We start from the raw sequence: 19539 nt of genomic DNA on the forward strand, positions 1-19539 counted from the left end.
GCGTGCTCGGGGCTCTGGGGGGCAGCAGTTCGGCCTTCTGGGCAGGAGCGTGGTCTTCCGTGTGCTTACGCGTGGCCAGCTTGGTACGGAGTGATTTGGCACGTGAGAATCCTGCACGTCAGCGTGAAAACCGAGGAAAGGCCCTTAGCGCGTAAGCGCGTCAGCACGCATACGCGATTCTATTGGACCAAAGGCCCTCAGCGCGTCTGTGACGTGACCCGCACGGGTGTTTCCCACACAGCACGTGATGACAGAGCACACGTGGAAAGACTGCACGTCAGAGTCTCATCGCGTGTGATTGGTGGAAATGGCCCTACACGCAGAAGTGACAAAGCGTGTAATTGGTGGAAATGGCCCTAGCGCGTACACGCCGCGTAAGTGACGCTGGACGTGTGGGCCTGTATAAAAGGTACGCGTAGAACACCATTTCCTTGTACGTGCTTTTCGTGGAGAGCGAGTGGGTGAATTCTGTACTTCTTGTCGTTTCACACGCGATTTACTTCACGGCGTTTCACATTCGTATTCCCTGTTACCTCTGACAGCTTTTTCTCTTTTTTCTCTTTTACTGGTTTACCTGGGCCTGTTCCCTCAAACAGTGTTCCCTTCTACTGTTGTCCTGTCTCCTCAGACAGCGTACAAATCTTCTTTTGGCGGGGGTGTTGCCAACCAAACGCGCTCCTTTTTCACGCTCTTTTACCTGGCAGACGGTGAGTCACGCACGTATCTAACATCTGTGCTTGCCCCGTGTGTAGCCTACCCCTTCAGAGGTCATTCTAGGCTGCGTGTGACACGCATACGTTCATTCTTGTGTTACTGGGTGCCACAGCGTAGTGCAGGTTTTTCTTTCTGCACACGTGGTCTAGGAGGGGTTGCGTGCACGTCATCTCCCTTTTTTGGGGCTCCTGTGCGTAGCGTGACCCGTCATCTTTCCCCAGGGGTTACAATCAGCCTTGCAAGAGCACTAGGGTACAATTACCATCTGGTACCCAACCCCTTTGACCCCCAATTGCCCAGGACAATATTTTACAGCCACTCACATACGCACATTAACATCAGTGCCATGGCTGGGAGGCAAGGATTCCGTAAGGGTGGCAAAGGTGGAAGAGCCACAAGTGGTGGCCGTGGTGGATCCGGTAGGGGACGTGGTCGTTACTTGCAGGGTGAGCCTGTCCCCCCATGTGTGGAGGACCAGTCAAGGGCACCCATAATCCCCCCACCCCCCCCCTCCCGTTGAGGCTGATGTGGCTGACACCATCCATGCTCAGCCCTTGTTGGACCAGCCCATTGTGGCACCAGACCTGGCTGACTCCATGGCTGACTTCCAGGTCAGCAGGCCTATGACACGTGCGCTGGTGCACGTTGATGTCACCATGCCACGTGCATCTGGGGCAGCAAGGTCATCTGCTGCACCAAGTAGGCAGGGCGGAGAGGCTGCAGGGGCAGCTGCGGCTCCATCCACCCCAGCCCTCACACACCCAGCCCGGACAGTGTCGGTCCTAGTCCATGCTGCTGACATTCCCCCTGACACCATCACACTAGAGCCAATGCCTGCACCAACTCCCATGCTGAGTGTGCAATCCCACACTCCTGATACAGAGTCCACCAGGGCTCCTGCCCCTAGTGTCCAGAGCGGCGCAGGACACTCAGGATCACCACCACCTTCCAAGCGGAAGAGGAAGAGTGCTCGTCCGGCACAGGCTGATGCCCCAGACACGGCTACACAGTCCGGCCCATCCAGGAAGCCCAGCTTCACGGATGACGAACTGAATGCACTTGTCGAGTATGTGTCCGCACATGACAACGAGATGGTCATTGTTGCAGGATCCAAGACCACACCTGCACAACGCCAGGCACACTGGCAGACCTTTGCGGACATCGTAAGTGCCCTTGGAATCGTGAGGCGCACAGCCAATGATTGCTATAAGCGCTGGAATTACCTAAAGCGCAGGGCAAAGAGTAAGCTGGCCTCAAGTCATGCCGCAACTCTAGTGACTGGAGGTGGGTCTCCAGTAGTAGACATGGAACTCACTCCACATGAGTCAGTCGCTGGGACCTACGTCACGGAGGAACAGATCCAAGGCGTGGGAGATTTGGCTGATTACGAGGCATTGTCCGGTGAGTGCACATGCATGTGTGTGTCATCCATGTGCATGGTGTGTGTGAGGGCTTCTGTTTGTGTGCCAGGTGAGAGTGTGTGCGCCTGAGTCGTATGGGTCAGCCATGTGCTTCATGCAATACATCCTGCGCAGCTGCATTTGGCCATAGCAGTATCCCTTCTGCCAACAGTAGACATCTAGCCCAACTGCACGCCAGTTGCCCTTGAAGTGTCACCTTGCCACAACATTGTTGCTTAATTTTTCACTGTTCATTTAGTCAGATTGTTCGCATTCCACCACTTTTACTAGGCATGTCACAGTCCTCTAGTCACATGTCTGACATGGCTATGGTAAAGTGGAGTGACTTTGTTACCTGGATATCATTTGTTCAGACATGTCCCTGTGCAATTGCACCATTTCGGACTGGCAGCTCCAGGTGAAGAATCTGACCTGTTTGAATTAGAAAAGCTATTACATGTGGGAACTGGACTGAATGAATAGGTGCTGCCCTCCTCTCCATCTTCACTCAATAGCAATGGTACATGCCATCCGTGTGATGGCATGTGTGTTTCACCTGGCAATCACAGGCCAATGTGTGATGCCACTGCCAGGCAGCATGCAGAAAATGTGTTCATCTTCCATCTTGGTGTCATCAGTGTGTGCCATTTGCCTGCCCTTCATACGCAGTGAGGGTGCATGCATGGGAGGGTTTTAGTCATGTGGGACATGTGTCAAACAAGTACTGGTTCTCTTGCTTCTCAGCCCTCATTGTGTGCCATGGTGCTAATGCCTGTTTCCATTTCTTTGTTTTTATGTCTTTGCAGGGGAAGACGCACCTGATACTGCTGGGGTTGTGGAGATGGTGCAGACCCAGGAGGGGTCCGAGGGCCGACCAACCACCAGTGAGGGACGTGGTGTGGTGGTGGGTGAGAACCCACAAGTGCTGCAGGTCGTGCTCTCAAGGGGTGTCTCTGGCTGCACCTCCCCCGAGCTGTACTCAGGTGTTGATTCGGATGAGACCTACGTGCCGTCGCAGGTGAGTGTTCCAGGGAGGGATTCTGTTCTGTCTCACCCACCTGCACCAGGGTCAGAACCCTCAATGGGGATGTCAGTGTTGGCAGCTACGCCTTTGGTGGTTACGGATGCAGGGTCACACTCCGCGACATCTGATCCTGTTCCTGGGCCAGCAGATCAGAGGGGGAATGCAGTCCTGCAGCCTCAGGCAGTGCTGGCACAGCAAGGTGCAGTTCGCCTTGCCCCAGACAGGTGTGGTGCCCGCCGACGTGGTGGCCGTACGCCACCTGGCAATACCGCATGGGAGCAATCCATTTACGGTATGGCAACCCAACAGGCAGCATCATCCGAGATGATGGCTCAGGCCATGGATAGGGTGGCCACTTCCATTGTCCCCCCTGAAAGGCTGATGGAGCGACTAGAGCAGGCAACCGACTCCATCTGCCAGTCACACAGGGAGGACATGTTGGGGTCCAACAGGGACAGGCGGGCGGCACTGGCGACTCTGCAGGAGGCCATCTCCATTGAGTCCCAGGGCCACAGGGAAGCCCTGAGGCAGGAGCTCCTTCACCTCAGGACGACTCTTGTTGAGCTTGAGGCTTCAACACACCAAAGGACAGAACAGCAGCTGGAGCGTCTCACCCGTACGCTCTCAGCTGAGATGCAGGCAACGAGGGCGGAGGTCCGGGCATCCCGTGAGTTGTTGCATGGGGACCTCCGCACACTCATCCTCCAGAACCAGACCTACCACACCCGCATGCTTGCAGCCATGGAGGAGCAGACTAGGGCCTTGCGTGGGCTGCCTCCCATAGTGCAACCACCTCCGGATGCAGCTGCACAGGATGATAATAGCGACAGCAGTGATACTCCCACAATAGGGTAGCTGTGTGGGCCATGAGCCCATGGAGGTGTTTTATTTTCCCAGGATCCACGCAGGTGGGTTCTGGTGTGCATCCTGTCCTCGGACCTCCTGGGTGGCCTCCCCAACCCCCCCGGGCCCTTCAATGGCCATTTCTGATTTTATTTTTATTTTTATTTTATTTTTTATTTATTTTATTCCCAATTTTTTTGGGACGATTTGTTGGCTTCCGTGGTTCCTGTGGGCATACGCTGCATTGTGGCTGGGCACATGCAGGCTTGTAATGTATTTGGTTCAGATGCTTGGGTTTGAGTCACACACACCCCTCCTGCTTCCCGTTTCCATGGGCTTGCAAAGGGTGTGCCCAAGTGACAGTGAATTACACAGTGACGTTGGACTCCCATGAGCTGTGTGGGCAGTCTGTAGTCAATACTGTGTATACATTCCTAGTGCATATTGCTGTTGTGTTGTACACTGCATGTTGCATTGATGTGTAACTCATCTTCTGTGTCTACCTCCCAATTTGCAGGTCCCTTCCTCATGTCTACACAAGGACCTCTAGTCTGGAGATGTGGTCCATGTTGGTAGCAGTGCACCTACAACTCTACATGGCGCCAACACTGCACAGTTGGTAGTGGTGGGAGTGCAGGCATTTCCAGGTGGTGAGACTACTAATATTTAACATTAGTGATGTCATGTTAATGGTAGTACGTGCTCTAGTTTGTTGTTGGTCCGGCATTACTGTGAGCATTTCAGGTGTTGCAAGTTTCTAATAGGGACACTGTACATTGTGACACTAGTGTCATGTTGTGGGGATTACTTTGTTTACCTGCAAATAGCATGACATGGCACGGTGTGTCGTGTGGCGGTGCTGGGGTTGGGTTGGCTGACATGGCACTGTCCTCTTGTTGCATTTTGCAAGTGGGTATTCATTTTAGCTGCTTGAATGTGTAACTTCACAAAACTGCATTGGTGGTGTCTGTGTGGGTAGGGATGCACACATTGTGACACTTCCAGGTGAACAATCTCAGGCTGATATGGTTTTCACGGTTCTTTCTCCAGACATTCAGGATCAGTGTCAGGTTGCGTCATCATTGATTGTCAGATGGAATGTGCCAGGGCAGTGTGCACTCCACAGGGGTGTGATTTCTATGTGAAGTAATTAGCCACTAGCTGTGTACGGGCTGCCTCCCCCCGTGCCCTTTCCCCTCCCATGCGCAGCGGCTGTGCATGTGGTTGGGGATGGGGGGCACCACCATGTCCACGGCCAGGCCCCGGCGTGTTGCAACGTTGTGCAGGACACATGCTGCCACTATGATCCTGCACACTACTGGGGGAGCGTACAACAGCTGGCCGCCCGAACGGTCAAGGGAGCGAAAGTGTGACTTCAGCACTCCGAATGTGCGCTCCACTATGCCCCGGGTTGTAATGTGGGCTGCGTTATATCTTACCTGGGGTGGCGTGGTGGGGTTCCGAATTGGCGTCATCATGTGGGGGCTGAGAGGGTAGGCACTGTCCCCTGTGGAGGTGGTGATTGGTATCATTGGTGGGGTTGTGACCTTGCTCAGTATCTGACATGCATGCATGTGCAGTGGCATTCATACTCACCAAGCAGCCATGTATCGCCATGCCGCCCAGCTTCTAGGTCCCGGCTTAGGGTGGACATTCGGTAAATGAAGCTGTCGTGGGTTGACCCGGGATAGTTGGCATATACTGAGGTGATGATTCCCTTAGCATTACATACTACCTGCACGTTGATGGAATGCCAGTGCTTGCGGTTCCCATAGATGTGCTCAGATGCCCTGGGGGGACGTAGAGCCACATGGGTGCAGTCGATGGCACCTAGCACTTTGGGGAATCGTGCCACGGCGTAGAAATCCAGGGCGGCAGCATGCCTTTCTGCAGGGGTTCTGGGCAGGTATATGTGCCTGCGGACTGATGGGCGTGCAGTGATGATGTTCAAGACCTGGTGTAGGCAGCGTGACTGGGTGGCCTGTGATACACCACCCACAATGGCACTTGTCCGCTGAAATGATCCAGTGGCTAAGAAGTGCAGTACATTGAGGACCTTCTCCAGGGGGCTGAGTGCTTGGGAGCACAGGGTGGGTGATGTGAGGTCATCCTCCCACTCACTCACCAGGTCCAGTATGATGTGTGGTGGAAACCTGTACCTCCCATGCACCTGGTCATCAGGCATCCCGAAAAGGCTGGTTCTGGGTGTGAATATTCTGGCCCTGACTATCCTCCTCCTCCTCCTTTGGTAGGCCACGCCCACTGCTGCTAGGAACGGTATGTTCATCCTGGGTCTGAGCTTGTTATTTTGTTAGCGCGCAAATTAATGCGTTGCGCGTGTTGTAGGCGAGCGTGTGACCCGCGCACCCCTGAAAACCAGTACCCAGTCCAATAGCGTGTGGAAATTCCCGCGCACACCGGGATACAGGTGCGCTGACGTACTTGCGTGTGTAAGTGTCCGCGCACACCTGACATACACGTACATAGGCCAATCGCGTGTACGCGCACTTTTGTCCAATTACACGCGATGACACCCTGACGTGCTGTCCAATTACACGCGATGAGACTCTGCCGTGCTGTCCAATTACACGCAATGAGACTCTGACGGGCTGACCAATTACACGCGATGAGACTCTGACGGGCTGTCCAATTACACGCGATGAGACTCTGCCGTGCTGTCCAATTACACGCGATGAGACTCTGACGGGCTGTCCAATTACACGCGATGAGACTCTGCCGTGCTGTCCAATTACACGCGATGAGACTCTGACGGGCTGTCCAATTACACGCGATGAGACTCTGCCGTGCTGTCCAATTACACGCGATGAGACTCTGACGGGCTGTCCAATTACACGCGATGAGACTCTGACGGGCTGTCCAATTACACGCGATGAGACTCTGCCGTGCTGTCCAATTACACGCGATGAGACTCTGACGGGCTGTCCAATTACACGCGATGAGACTCTGGCGGGCTGTCCAATTACACGCGATGAGACTCTGACGTGCTGTCCAATTACACGCGATGAGACTCTGACGTGCAGTCTTTCCACGTGTGCTCTGTCATCACGTGCTGTGTGGGAAACACCCGTGCGGGTCACGTCACAGACGCGCTTACGCGCTGAGGGCCTTTGGTCCAATAGAATCGCGTATGCGTGCTGACGCACTTACGCGCTAAGGGCCTTTCCTCGGTTTTCACGCTGACGTGCAGGATTTTCACGTGCCAAATCACTCCGTACCAAGCTGGCCACGCGTAAGCACACGGAAGACCACGCTCCTGCCCAGAAGGCCGAACTACTGCCCCCCAGAGCCCCGAGCACGCTCCCACCTGCCATCTGCTGCTGCCTGACTGCCTGCTGCCCACGTGCACTGCCATTTGCTGCCTGCACATCAGCCAGGGGTGCTGTTGCTGTGACCACCCCTGTTGGAAGCGAAGACTCCCGACTGGAATTCCATCGCTCCACAGCCCAGCCCCAGGACCCAGTTGCCCACCCACTCCTGCCTCTGGGGTTGTCATGTCAGGGCAAACACCATCTGTGACCACTGACAACCCCCGGCCAGAGAGGCAGAGGGGCACCAGCTTCAGTGCCACCGAAGTTGGTGTCCTGGTGGAGCAAGTCCTGGGGCAGTATGATGCCCTCTTCGGAAGTTCCTGCGCCGACAAGGAAGGACGGACTCGGATCTGGACTGACATCGTGACTGCCATCAACGCGGAGGGTTTGGCAGTCCGGGACTTACAACATGTCAGGAAGCGCTGGGAGGACTTCAGGTCCAGGACCCTGAACAAGGCCCGGCGCCTCTTGAAGGCAGCGGATGCCAAGGGGCGCCGGGGCCACTTGTCGGAAGAACAGATGGGGGTCCTGGAACGCATATCCCCAGCGCTCCAAGTCCAGGTCCTAGAGAAGCAGACCCGTCTGGAGTCGAGCGGTGAGTGTACATGCATCCTGATTGTGAGCAGTGCGTGTGGTGATTATTCGGCATTGTGCCGGTTGCACATCTGTTTGTATGGGGTCGAGTATGGGTGGGGGTGTACAGGGCCGTGGGGCTGACACATGCGAGGGCTGTAATGTGTGAGACATGGATGGTGCTTGTGTGTGTGGGCTTGCATGGCAAATGCAGTTGTGCGTGCACACATGTTTGGATGAATGTGTATGTAAGTAGACATGTCCGTCATGTCAGGCATGTATGTTGTTTTCGGCTGCATGTATGAGCACTGTGTACATGTGCATGTGTGTGTATTTGACAAGGGTGCAACAGTGATGCAACATGGATGCATGTGACAGCGGTATGTGGAAGCCTGATTGTCAGATGTGACATGGATGCCCGTCTGAACAGTGCAACACTTGGCAGAGGTGTAGACATGCATGCAAGTGTGGTGGTGTGTGTACATGTGTGGTGCACTTCCTGTGTTGCATGTGATGTCTGGCTCCCCTTTGGCTGCTGATGCTGTTGTATGTGTAGGGATGGTGGTGGCAGTTGCGATATGGCTGTGGTATGGCTCATGTGTGCGAGTTGCAATGACATGTGTGTTGGGGATTGTGATGACATGTCTGAGGTTTGCCAATGCCACTCATGTGCAACTGTCATGCATGTATGTGTCCATTGTACAGTGCCCTGATGCCTGTGTTTTGTTTCTCCCTGTCTGCAGCGTCAACTGATGAAGAGGGAGGAGAAGGTGCTGTGGAGCACAGCGGCGGGGATCCGACCGCCAGCCGGAGACGCAAGGCCCGGCTCCCCCCCCCGTGTTGTCATCTTGTCGGGGAGTGAGGAGTCCGGTGCCGCGTCCCAGGCCGCAGCTGCCGGGAGGAGGTCCAAGAGGCGGAGGTTGCAGTTGGACTCCTCGGCAGCAGAAGGGGCAGCTGGGACCCCACAGGGCCCAACAGGGGAAGTAGGCACGGAGTCATCCAGGTTGGTGGGGGGTTTGGTGGAGGAGGGGGCCGTGCAAGCACCAGAGACAGGGTCTGAAGGTGGGGATCCCACTGGTGCTAGTGGTGCAGTGCAGGACCAGGGACAGGAGGCAGCACAGGCGGCCGCGGAGGTGCCTGTGTGCAATCCTGTCCCCGATCCTGTCCCTGCATCATCTTGCACCAGCAGGGATGCCTACGTCCAGACCCGTTTTCAGGCAGGGGATGAGCTGACGTCAACTGGCCTTCCTCTGCCTGCGGACGTGGCCATCCAGGTCCGGGTTGAGCCTGTCCTGGCTGGTGTGGCGTTACGTCAACGGGCCATGCGAGGTGACCTGCAGTCTTTTCATGGAGAGACTGCATGTCATCTCGAATGGCTCGTTGACCACGTCAGCCTGCTGGGACAGGTCACCCAGGCCGGATTCCTCCGTCTGATGGGGCTTGCTCCGACCCCCTCCTCAACTGGACCCCCTACGCGCCAGTCGTCCTCTGTGCCATCTTCCCACCCATCAGTCACCTGGGTGCCCTGTGGAGCTGCCTCTGACGGTGCGGCCAGGCTGGTGGAGGAGGCATCCCTGCCACAGTCGGGAGTCGGAGGTCCAGCAGGGGTGGCCACATCAACAACTGCACCCCAGCCGGTGGAGGATGTGCAGGCAGCAGGAGGCAGTGCACGGGCAGAGGCAGAGCAGCAGCAGCAACAACATGGTGGGAGACATGAAGGCTCGGGGCTTTCGACATCGGAGGGGCAGGCATCGGCCGGAGGGCAGGGGGACCCAGGACAGAGAGTGTCTTCCGTGTGGCAGCGGTTGGGCCACGCCATAGGTGCGGAGCGGCGGCGGGCGGAAGAGGCGCGGCTCACAATGGTCAGGGCGGAGAACTCCATGCGGAGGGCCCTGAGGCGGGCCGAGTGCCTCGAGGCAATCCGCAGGGGGTTGGAGGAGGACACGGCGTCGTCCCTGCGGACCCTCGGGGCCATGGAACTGGACCGCCTCCGGGACATCGAACAGGAGTTCGATGATGCCCTGGCCCGGGACACCACGGAGTGAGCCGCTGGACTTGCCCGCCGCCTTTGTAAATAGTTCTTTAGTTTTAGGTTTCCTTTCTTTCTTATTATGATTTGGAGTCGACGGACACTGCTCCACTTTTTGTATATAGTTGATTTTTAGGTAGGTTTTTTAGTAGGTTTCCTTTGTTCAGTTGGGCTCATGGACCCTTGGTAGTTTTTTACATAGTTCTTTATTGCATGGAGATTTTTTTACTTTTGACTTTGGGCAAATATTTTTTGGATTCTGATTTGCAGTTTTGTGTTTTTATACGGACATGCAGCTTTTTTTTTCTCATTCACATTGTAGTTTGTTTTCTTTCTTTAGCATTCTTTATTTTTTTCAATACCAATTTTGTTTTCATACTTCACTGTGTGGTATCATCTCATTGGTTTCATGCATGTCATGTTGTGTGTTTTCCCATTCAATTGCAACCATTGTGTGTGACGGACATGGGTTCATTAGCTTAATGAACATTGGGGGTGTAACATGTCATTTCCATTTCCATGTGGGTGAATGGGTTACTTGGTAGGGCTTTTTGGCTGTGGAGGCTGTCCATTACGCACATGATTGGGGATTGTGAGGACCTGGTGGGGGCTGCCCATGGTGGCAGGGGGGTGGGGGTGGTGGTAGACATGAGTGGGGGCCTGGTGGAGGGTGCCCCTGCACTGCTGGGGGGTGGGGGTGGTGGGAGACATGAGTGGGGGCCTGGTGGAGGCTGCCCCTGCACTGCTGGGGGGTGGGGGTGGTGGTAGACATGAGTGGGGGCCTGGTGGAGGCTGCCCCTGCACTGCTGGGGGGTGGGGGTGGTGGGAGACATGAGTGGGGGCCTGGTGGAGGCTGCCCCTGGTGGCTGGGGGGTGGGGGTGGTGGGAGACATGAGTGGGGGCCTGGTGGAGGGTGAGCCTGGATGCTGGGGGGTGGGGGTGGTGGGAGACATGAGTGGGGGCCTGGTGGAGGCTGCCCATGGTGGCAGTGGGGTGGGGGTGGTGGGAGACATGAGTGGGGGCCTGGTGGAGGGTGACTCTGGATGCTGGGGGGTGGGGGTGGTGGTAGACATGAGTGGGGGCCTGGTGGAGGGTGAGCCTGGATGCTGGGGGGTTGGGGTGGTGGGAGACATGAGTGGGGGCCTGGTGGAGGCTGCCCATGGTGGCAGGGGGGTGGGGGTGGTGGGAGACATGAGTGGGGGCCTGGTGGAGGGTGACCCTGGATGCTGGGGGGTGGGGGTGGTGGTAGACATGAGTGGGGGCCTGGCGGAGGCTGCCCCTGCACTGCTGGGGGGTGGGGGTGGTGGTAGACATGAGTGGGGGCCTGGTGGAGGCTGCCCCTGCACTGCTGGGAGGTGGGGGTGGTGGGAGACATGAGTGGGGGCCTGGTGGAGGCTGCCCCTGGTGGCTGGGGGGTGGGGGTGGTGGGAGACATGAGTGGGGGCCTGGTGGAGGCTGCCCATGGTGGCAGGGGGGTGGGGGTGGTGGGAGACATGAGTGGGGGCCTGGTGGAGGGTGACCCTGGATGCTGGGGGGTGGGGGTGGTGGTAGACATGAGTGGGGGCCTGGTGGAGGGTGAGCCTGGATGCTGGGGGGTGGGGGTGGTGGGAGACATGAGTGGGGGCCTGGTGGAGGCTGCCCATGGTGGCAGGGGGGTGTGGGTGGTGGGAGACATGAGTGGGGGCCTGGTGGAGGCTGCCCCTGCACTGCTGGGGGGTGGGGGTGGTGGGAGACATGAGTGGGGGCCTGGTGGAGGCTGCCCCTGGTGGCTGGGGGGTGGGGGTGGTGGGAGACATGAGTGGGGGCCTGGTGGAGGGTGAGCCTGGATGCTGGGGGGTGGGGGTGGTGGGAGACATGAGTGGGTGCCTGGTGGAGGCTGCCCCTGCACTGCTGGGGGGTGGGGGTGGTGGGAGACATGAGTGGGGGCCTGGTGGAGGCTGCCCCTGGTGGCTGTGGGGTGGGGGTGGTGGGAGACATGAGTGGGGGCCTGGTGGAGGGTGAGCCTGGATAATGGGGGGTGGGGGTGGTGGGAGACATGAGTGGGGGCCTGGTGGAGGCTGCCCATGGTGACAGGGGGGTGGGGGTGGTGGGAGACATGAGTGGGGGCCTGGTGGAGGGTGCCCCTGCACTGCTGGGGGGTGGGGGTGGTGGGAGACATGAGTGGGGGCCTGGTGGAGGGTGAGCCTGGATGCTGGGGGGTGGGGGTGGTGGGAGACATGAGTGGGGGCCTGGTGGAGGCTGCCCATGGTGGCAGGGGGGGTGGGGGGGTGGGAGACATGAGTGGGGGCCTGGTGGAGGGTGACCCTGGATGCTGGGGGGTGGGGGTGGTGGTAGACATGAGTGGGGGCCTGGTGGAGGGTGAGCCTGGATGCTGGGGGGTGGGGGTGGTGGGAGACATGAGTGGGGGCCTGGTGGAGGCTGCCCATGGTGGCAGGGGGGTGGGGGTGGTGGGAGACATGAGTGTGGGCCTGGTGGAGGGTGACCCTGGATGCTGGGGGGTGGGGGTGGTTGTAGACATGAGTGGGGGCCTGGTGGAGGGTGAGCCTGGATGCTGGGGGGTGGGGGTGGTGGGAGACATGAGTGGGGGCCTGGTGGAGGCTGCCCATGGTGGCAGGGGGGTGGGGGTGGTGGGAGACATGAGTGGGGGCCTGGTGGAGGGTGACCCTGGATGCTGGGGGGTGGGGGTGGTGGGAGACATGAGTGGGGGCCTGGTGGAGGGTGACCCTGGATGCTGGGGGGTGGGGGTGGTGGTAGACATGAGTGGGGGCCTGGTGGAGGCTGCCCCTGCACTGCTGGGGGGTGGGGGTGGTGGTAGACATGAGTGGGGGCCTGGTGGAGGCTGCCCCTGCACTGCTGGGGGGTGGGGGTGGTGGGAGACATGAGTGGGGGCCTGGTGGAGGCTGCCCCTGGTGGCTGGGGGGTGGGGGTGGTGGGAGACATGAGTGGGGGCCTGGTGGAGGCTGCCCATGGTGGCAGGGGGGTGGGGGTGGTGGGAGACATGAGTGGGGGCCTGGTGGAGGCTGCCCCTGCACTGCTGGGGGGTGGGGGTGGTGGTAGACATGAGTGGGGGCCTGGTGGAGGCTGCCCCTGCACAGCTGGGGGGTGGGGGTGGTTGGAGACATGAGTGGGGGCCTGGTGGAGGCTGCCCCTGGTGGCTGGGGGGTGGGGGTGGTGGGAGACATGAGTGGGGGCCTGGTGGAGGCTGCCCATGGTGGCAGGGGGTTGGGGGTGGTGGGAGACATGAGTGGGGGCCTGGTGGAGGGTGACCCTGGATGCTGGGGGGTGGGGGTGGTGGTAGACATGAGTGGGGGCCTGGTGGAGGGTGAGCCTGGATGCTGGGGGGTGGGGGTGGTGGGAGACATGAGTGGGGGACTGGTGGAGGCTGCCCATGGTGGCAGGGGGCTGGGGGTGGTGGGAGACATGAGTGGGGTCCTGGTGGAGGGTGACCCTGGATGCTGGGGGGTGGGGGTGGTGGGAGACATGAGTGGGGGCCTGGTGGAGGCTGCCCCTGGTGGCTGGGGGGTGGGGGTGGTGGGAGACATGAGTGGGGGCCTGGTGGAGGGTGAGCCTGGATGCTGGGGGGTGGGGGTGGTGGGAGACATGAGTGGGGGCCTGGTGGAGGGTGACCCTGGATGCTGGGGGGTGGGGGTGGTGGTAGACATGAGTGGGGGCCGAGTGGAGGATGAGCCTGGATGCTGGGGGGTGGGGGTGGTGGGAGACATGAGTGGGGGCCTGGTGGAGGCTGCCCATGGTGGCAGGGGGGTGGGGGTGGTGGGAGACATGAGTGGGGGCCTGGTGGAGGGTGACCCTGGATGCTGGGTGGTGGGGGTGGTGGGAGACATGAGTGGGGGCCTGGTGGAGGGTGACCCTGGATGCTGGGGGGTGGGGGTGGTGGTAGACATGAGTGGGGGCCTGGTGGAGGCTGCCCCTGCACTGCTGGGGGGTGGGGGTGGTGGTAGACATGAGTGGGGGCCTGGTGGAGGCTGCCCCTGCACTGCTGGGGGGTGGGGGTGGTGGGAGACATGAGTGGGGGCCTGGTGGAGGGTGAGCCTGGATGCTGGGGGTGGGGGTGGTGGGAGACATGAGTGGGGGCCTGGTGGAGGCTGCCCATGGTGGCAGGGGGGTGGGGGTGGTGGGAGACATGAGTGGGGGCCTGGTGGAGGGTGACCCTGGATGCTGGGGGGTGGGGGTGGTGGTAGACATGAGTGGGGGCCTGGTGGAGGGTGAGCCTGGATGCTGGGGGGTGGGGGTGGTGGGAGACATGAGTGGGGGCCTGGTGGAGGCTGCCCATGGTGGCAGGGGGGTGTGGGTGGTGGGAGACATGAGTGGGGGCCTGGTGGAGGCTGCCCCTGCACTGCTGGGGGGTGGGGGTGGTGGGAGACATGAGTGGGGGCCTGGTGGAGGCTGCCCCTGGTGGCTGGGGGGTGGGGGTGGTGGGAGACATGAGTGGGGGCCTGGTGGAGGGTGAGCCTGGATGCTGGGGGGTGGGGGTGGTGGGAGACATGAGTGGGTGCCTGGTGGAGGCTGCCCCTGCACTGCTGGGGGGTGGGGGTGGTGGGAGACATGAGTGGGGGCCTGGTGGAGGCTGCCCCTGGTGGCTGTGGGGTGGGGGTGGTGGGAGACATGAGTGGGGGCCTGGTGGAGGGTGAGCCTGGATAATGGGGGGTGGGGGTGGTGGGAGACATGAGTGGGGGCCTGGTGGAGGCTGCCCATGGTGACAGGGGGGTGGGGGTGGTGGGAGACATGAGTGGGGGCCTGGTGGAGGGTGCCCCTGCACTGCTGGGGGGTGGGGGTGGTGGGAGACATGAGTGGGGGCCTGGTGGAGGGTGAGCCTGGATGCTGGGGGGTGGGGGTGGTGGGAGACATGAGTGGGGGCCTGGTGGAGGCTGCCCATGGTGGCAGGGGGGGTGGGGGGGGTGGGAGACATGAGTGGGGGCCTGGTGGAGGGTGACCCTGGATGCTGGGGGGTGGGGGTGGTGGTAGACATGAGTGGGGGCCTGGTGGAGGGTGAGCCTGGATGCTGGGGGGTGGGGGTGGTGGGAGACATGAGTGGGGGCCTGGTGGAGGCTGCCCATGGTGGCAGGGGGGTGGGGGTGGTGGGAGACATGAGTGGGGGCCTGGTGGAGGGTGACCCTGGATGCTGGGGGGTGGGGGTGGTGGTAGACATGAGTGGGGGCCTGGTGGAGGGTGAGCCTGGATGCTGGGGGGTGGGGGTGGTGGGAGACATGAGTGGGGGCCTGGTGGAGGCTGCCCATGGTGGCAGGGGGGTGGGGGTGGTGGGAGACATGAGTGGGGGCCTGGTGGAGGGTGACCCTGGATGCTGGGGGGTGGGGGTGGTGGGAGACATGAGTGGGGGCCTGGTGGAGGGTGACCCTGGATGCTGGGGGGTGGGGGTGGTGGTAGACATGAGTGGGGGCCTGGTGGAGGCTGCCCCTGCACTGCTGGGGGGTGGGGGTGGTGGTAGACATGAGTGGGGGCCTGGTGGAGGCTGCCCCTGCACTGCTGGGGGGTGGGGGTGGTGGGAGACATGAGTGGGGGCCTGGTGGAGGCTGCCCCTGGTGGCTGGGGGGTGGGGGTGGTGGGAGACATGAGTGGGGGCCTGGTGGAGGCTGCCCATGGTGGCAGGGGGGTGGGGGTGGTGGGAGACATGAGTGGGGGCCTGGTGGAGGCTGCCCCTGCACTGCTGGGGGGTGGGGGTGGTGGTAGACATGAGTGGGGGCCTGGTGGAGGCTGCCCCTGCACTGCTGGGGGGTGGGGGTGGTGGGAGACATGAGTGGGGGCCTGGTGGAGGCTGCCCCTGGTGGCTGGGGGGTGGGGGTGGTGGGAGACATGAGTGGGGGCCTGGTGGAGGCTGCCCATGGTGGCAGGGGGGTGGGGGTGGTGGGAGACATGAGTGGGGGCCTGGTGGAGGGTGACCCTGGATGCTGGGGGGTGGGGGTGGTGGTAGACATGAGTGGGGGCCTGGTGGAGGGTGAGCCTGGATGCTGGGGGGTGGGGGTGGTGGGAGACATGAGTGGGGGACTGGTGGAGGCTGCCCATGGTGGCAGGGGGGTGGGGGTGGTGGGAGACATGAGTGGGGTCCTGGTGGAGGGTGACCCTGGATGCTGGGGGGTGGGGGTGGTGGGAGACATGAGTGGGGGCCTGGTGGAGGCTGCCCCTGGTGGCTGGGGGGTGGGGGTGGTGGGAGACATGAGTGGGGGCCTGGTGGAGGGTGAGCCTGGATGCTGGGGGGTGGGGGTGGTGGGAGACATGAGTGGGGGCCTGGTGGAGGCTGCCCATGGTGGCAGGGGGGTGGGGGTGGTGGGAGACATGAGTGGGGGCCTGGTGGAGGGTGACCCTGGATGCTGGGGGGTGGGGGTGGTGGTAGACATGAGTGGGGGCCTAGTGGAGGGTGAGCCTGGATGCTGGGGGGTGGGGGTGGTGGGAGACATGAGTGGGGGCCTGGTGGAGGCTGCCCATGGTGGCAGGGGGGTGGGGGTGGTGGGAGACATGAGTGGGGGCCTGGTGGAGGGTGACCCTGGATGCTGGGTGGTGGGGGTGGTGGGAGACATGAGTGGGGGCCTGGTGGAGGGTGACCCTGGATGCTGGGGGGTGGGGGTGGTGGTAGACATGAGTGGGGGCCTGGTGGAGGCTGCCCCTGCACTGCTGGGGGGTGGGGGTGGTGGTAGACATGAGTGGGGGCCTGGTGGAGGCTGCCCCTGCACTGCTGGGGGGTGGGGGTGGTGGGAGACATGAGTGGGGGCCTGGTGGAGGGTGAGCCTGGATGCTGGGGGGTGGGGGTGGTGGGAGACATGAGTGGGGGCCTGGTGGAGGCTGCCCATGGTGGCGGGGAGGTGGGGGTGGTGGGAGACATGAGTGGGGGCCTGGTGGAGGGTGACCCTGGATGCTGGGGGGTGGGGGTGGTGGGAGACATGAGTGGGGGACTGGTGGAGGCTGCCCATGGTGGCAGGGGGGTGGGGGTGGTGGGAGACATGAGTGGGGTCCTGGTGGAGGGTGACCCTGGATGCTGGGGGGTGGGGGTGGTGGGAGACATGAGTGGGGGCCTGGTGGAGGCTGCCCCTGGTGGCTGGGGGGTGGGGGTGGTGGGAGACATGAGTGGGGGCCTGGTGGAGGGTGAGCCTGGATGCTGGGGGGTGGGGGTGGTGGGAGACATGAGTGGGGGCCTGGTGGAGGCTGCCCATGGTGGCAGGGGGGTGGGGGTGGTGGGAGACATGAGTGGGGGCCTGGTGGAGGGTGACCCTGGATGCTGGGGGGTGGGGGTGGTGGTAGACATGAGTGGGGGCCTAGTGGAGGGTGAGCCTGGATGCTGGGGGGTGGGGGTGGTGGGAGACATGAGTGGGGGCCTGGTGGAGGCTGCCCATGGTGGCAGGGGGGTGGGGGTGGTGGGAGACATGAGTGGGGGCCTGGTGGAGGGTGACCCTGGATGCTGGGTGGTGGGGGTGGTGGGAGACATGAGTGGGGGCCTGGTGGAGGGTGACCCTGGATGCTGGGGGGTGGGGGTGGTGGTAGACATGAGTGGGGGCCTGGTGGAGGCTGCCCCTGCACTGCTGGGGGGTGGGGGTGGTGGTAGACATGAGTGGGGGCCTGGTGGAGGCTGCCCCTGCACTGCTGGGGGGTGGGGGTGGTGGGAGACATGAGTGGGGGCCTGGTGGAGGGTGAGCCTGGATGCTGGGGGGTGGGGGTGGTGGGAGACATGAGTGGGGGCCTGGTGGAGGCTGCCCATGGTGGCAGGGGGGTGGGGGTGGTGGGAGACATGAGTGGGGGCCTGGTGGAGGGTGACCCTGGATGCTGGGGGGTGGGGGTGGTGGGAGACATGAGTGGGGGCCTGGTGGAGGGTGACCCTGGATGCTGGGGGGTGGGGGTGGTGGTAGACATGAGTGGGGGCCTGGTGGAGGCTGCCCCTGCACTGCTGGGGGGGTGGGGGTGGTGGGAGACATGAGTGGGGGCCTGGTGGAGGGTGACCCTGGATGCTGGGGGGTGGGGGTGGTGGTAGATATGAGTGGGGGCCTGGTGGAGGCTGCCCCTGCACTGCTGGGGGGTGGGGGTGGTGGGAGGCATGAGTGGGGGCCTGGTGGAGGCTGCCCCTGCACTGCTGGGGGGTGGGGGTGGTGGGAGACATGAGTGGGGGCCTGGTGGAGGCTGCCCCTGCAATGCTGGGGGGTGGGGGTGGTGGGAGACATGAGTGGGGGCCTGGTGGAGGCTGCCCCTGGTGGCTGGGGGGTGGGGGTGGTGGGAGACATGAGTGGGGGCCTGGTGGAAGCTGCCCATGGTGGCAGGGGGGTGGGGGTGGTGGGAGACATGAGTGGGAGCCTGGTGGAGGGTGACCCTGGATGCTGGGGGGTGGGGGTGGTGGTAGACATGAGTGGGGGCCTGGTGGAGGCTGCCCCTGCACTGCTGGGGGGTGGGGGTGGTGGGAGACATGAGTGGGGGCCTGGTGGAGGATGCCCATGGTGGCAGGGGGGTGGGGGTGGTGGTAGACATGCATTGTTGATCAGTAGTGCAAGGTGACATGTGGGTTGGCTGGGGGGCATGCCCATGGTGGATGGGCTGCCTGCGGGACATGAGCATGGGTGCAGGGTAGTCCCCCGTGGTGTGGGCTGCCTGCAGGGTCCGTGGAGGTTGTGGAGCGTACACCTGGGAGGGCCCACACGGCCAATTCACGTGTGGTACTCCCCAGAACCCCTGAAATACATGTACCCTGCTGAAATCGCGTGTGGAACTTCCCGCGCACCCCTGAAATACACGTACCCTGCTGAAATCGCGTGTGGAAATTCCCGCGCACCCCTGAAATACACGTACCCTGCTCGCACTGGGCCAATCGCGTGTGGAACTTCCCGCGCACCCCTGAAATACACGTACCCTGATGAGATTGCGTGTGGAACTTCCCGCGCACCCCTGAAATACACGTACCGTGCTGAAATCGCGTGTGGAACTTCCCGCGCACCCCTGAAATACACGTACCCTGCTGAAATCGCGTGTGGAAATTCCCGCGCACCCCTGAAATACACGTACCCTGCTTGCACTGGGCCAATCGCGTGTGGAACTTCCCGCGCACCCCTGAAATACACGTACCCTGATGAAATTGCGTGTGGAACTTCCCGCGCTCCCCTGAAATACACGTACCCTGCTGAAATCGCGTGTGGAACTTCCCGCGCACCCCTGAAATACACGTACCCTGCTGAAATCGCGTGTGGAAATTCCCGCGCACCCCTGAAATACACGTACCCTGCTCGCACTGGGCCAATCGCGTGTGGAACTTCCCGCGCACCCCTGAAATACACGTACCCTGCTGAAATCGCGTGTGGAACTTCCCGCGCACCCCTGAAATACACGTACCCTGCTGAAATCGCGTGTGGAAATTCCCGCGCACCCCTTAAATACACGTACCCTGCTCGCACTGGGCCAATCGCGTGTGGAACTTCCCGCGCACCCCTGAAATACACGTACCCTGCTGAAATCGCGTGTGGAACTTCCCGCGCACCCCTGAAATACACGTACCCTGCTGAAATCGCGTGTGGAACTTCCCGCGCACCCCTGAAATACACGTACCCTGCTGAAATCGCGTGTGGAAATTCCCACGCACCCCTGAAATACACGTACCCTGCTCGCACTGGGCCAATCGCGTGT

Source organism: Ambystoma mexicanum, chromosome 1q, assembly GCF_040938575.1.
Source record: "Ambystoma mexicanum isolate Mex_15411 chromosome 1q, UKY_AmexF1_1, whole genome shotgun sequence".
Classification (NCBI taxonomy): Eukaryota; Metazoa; Chordata; class Amphibia; order Caudata; family Ambystomatidae; genus Ambystoma; species Ambystoma mexicanum.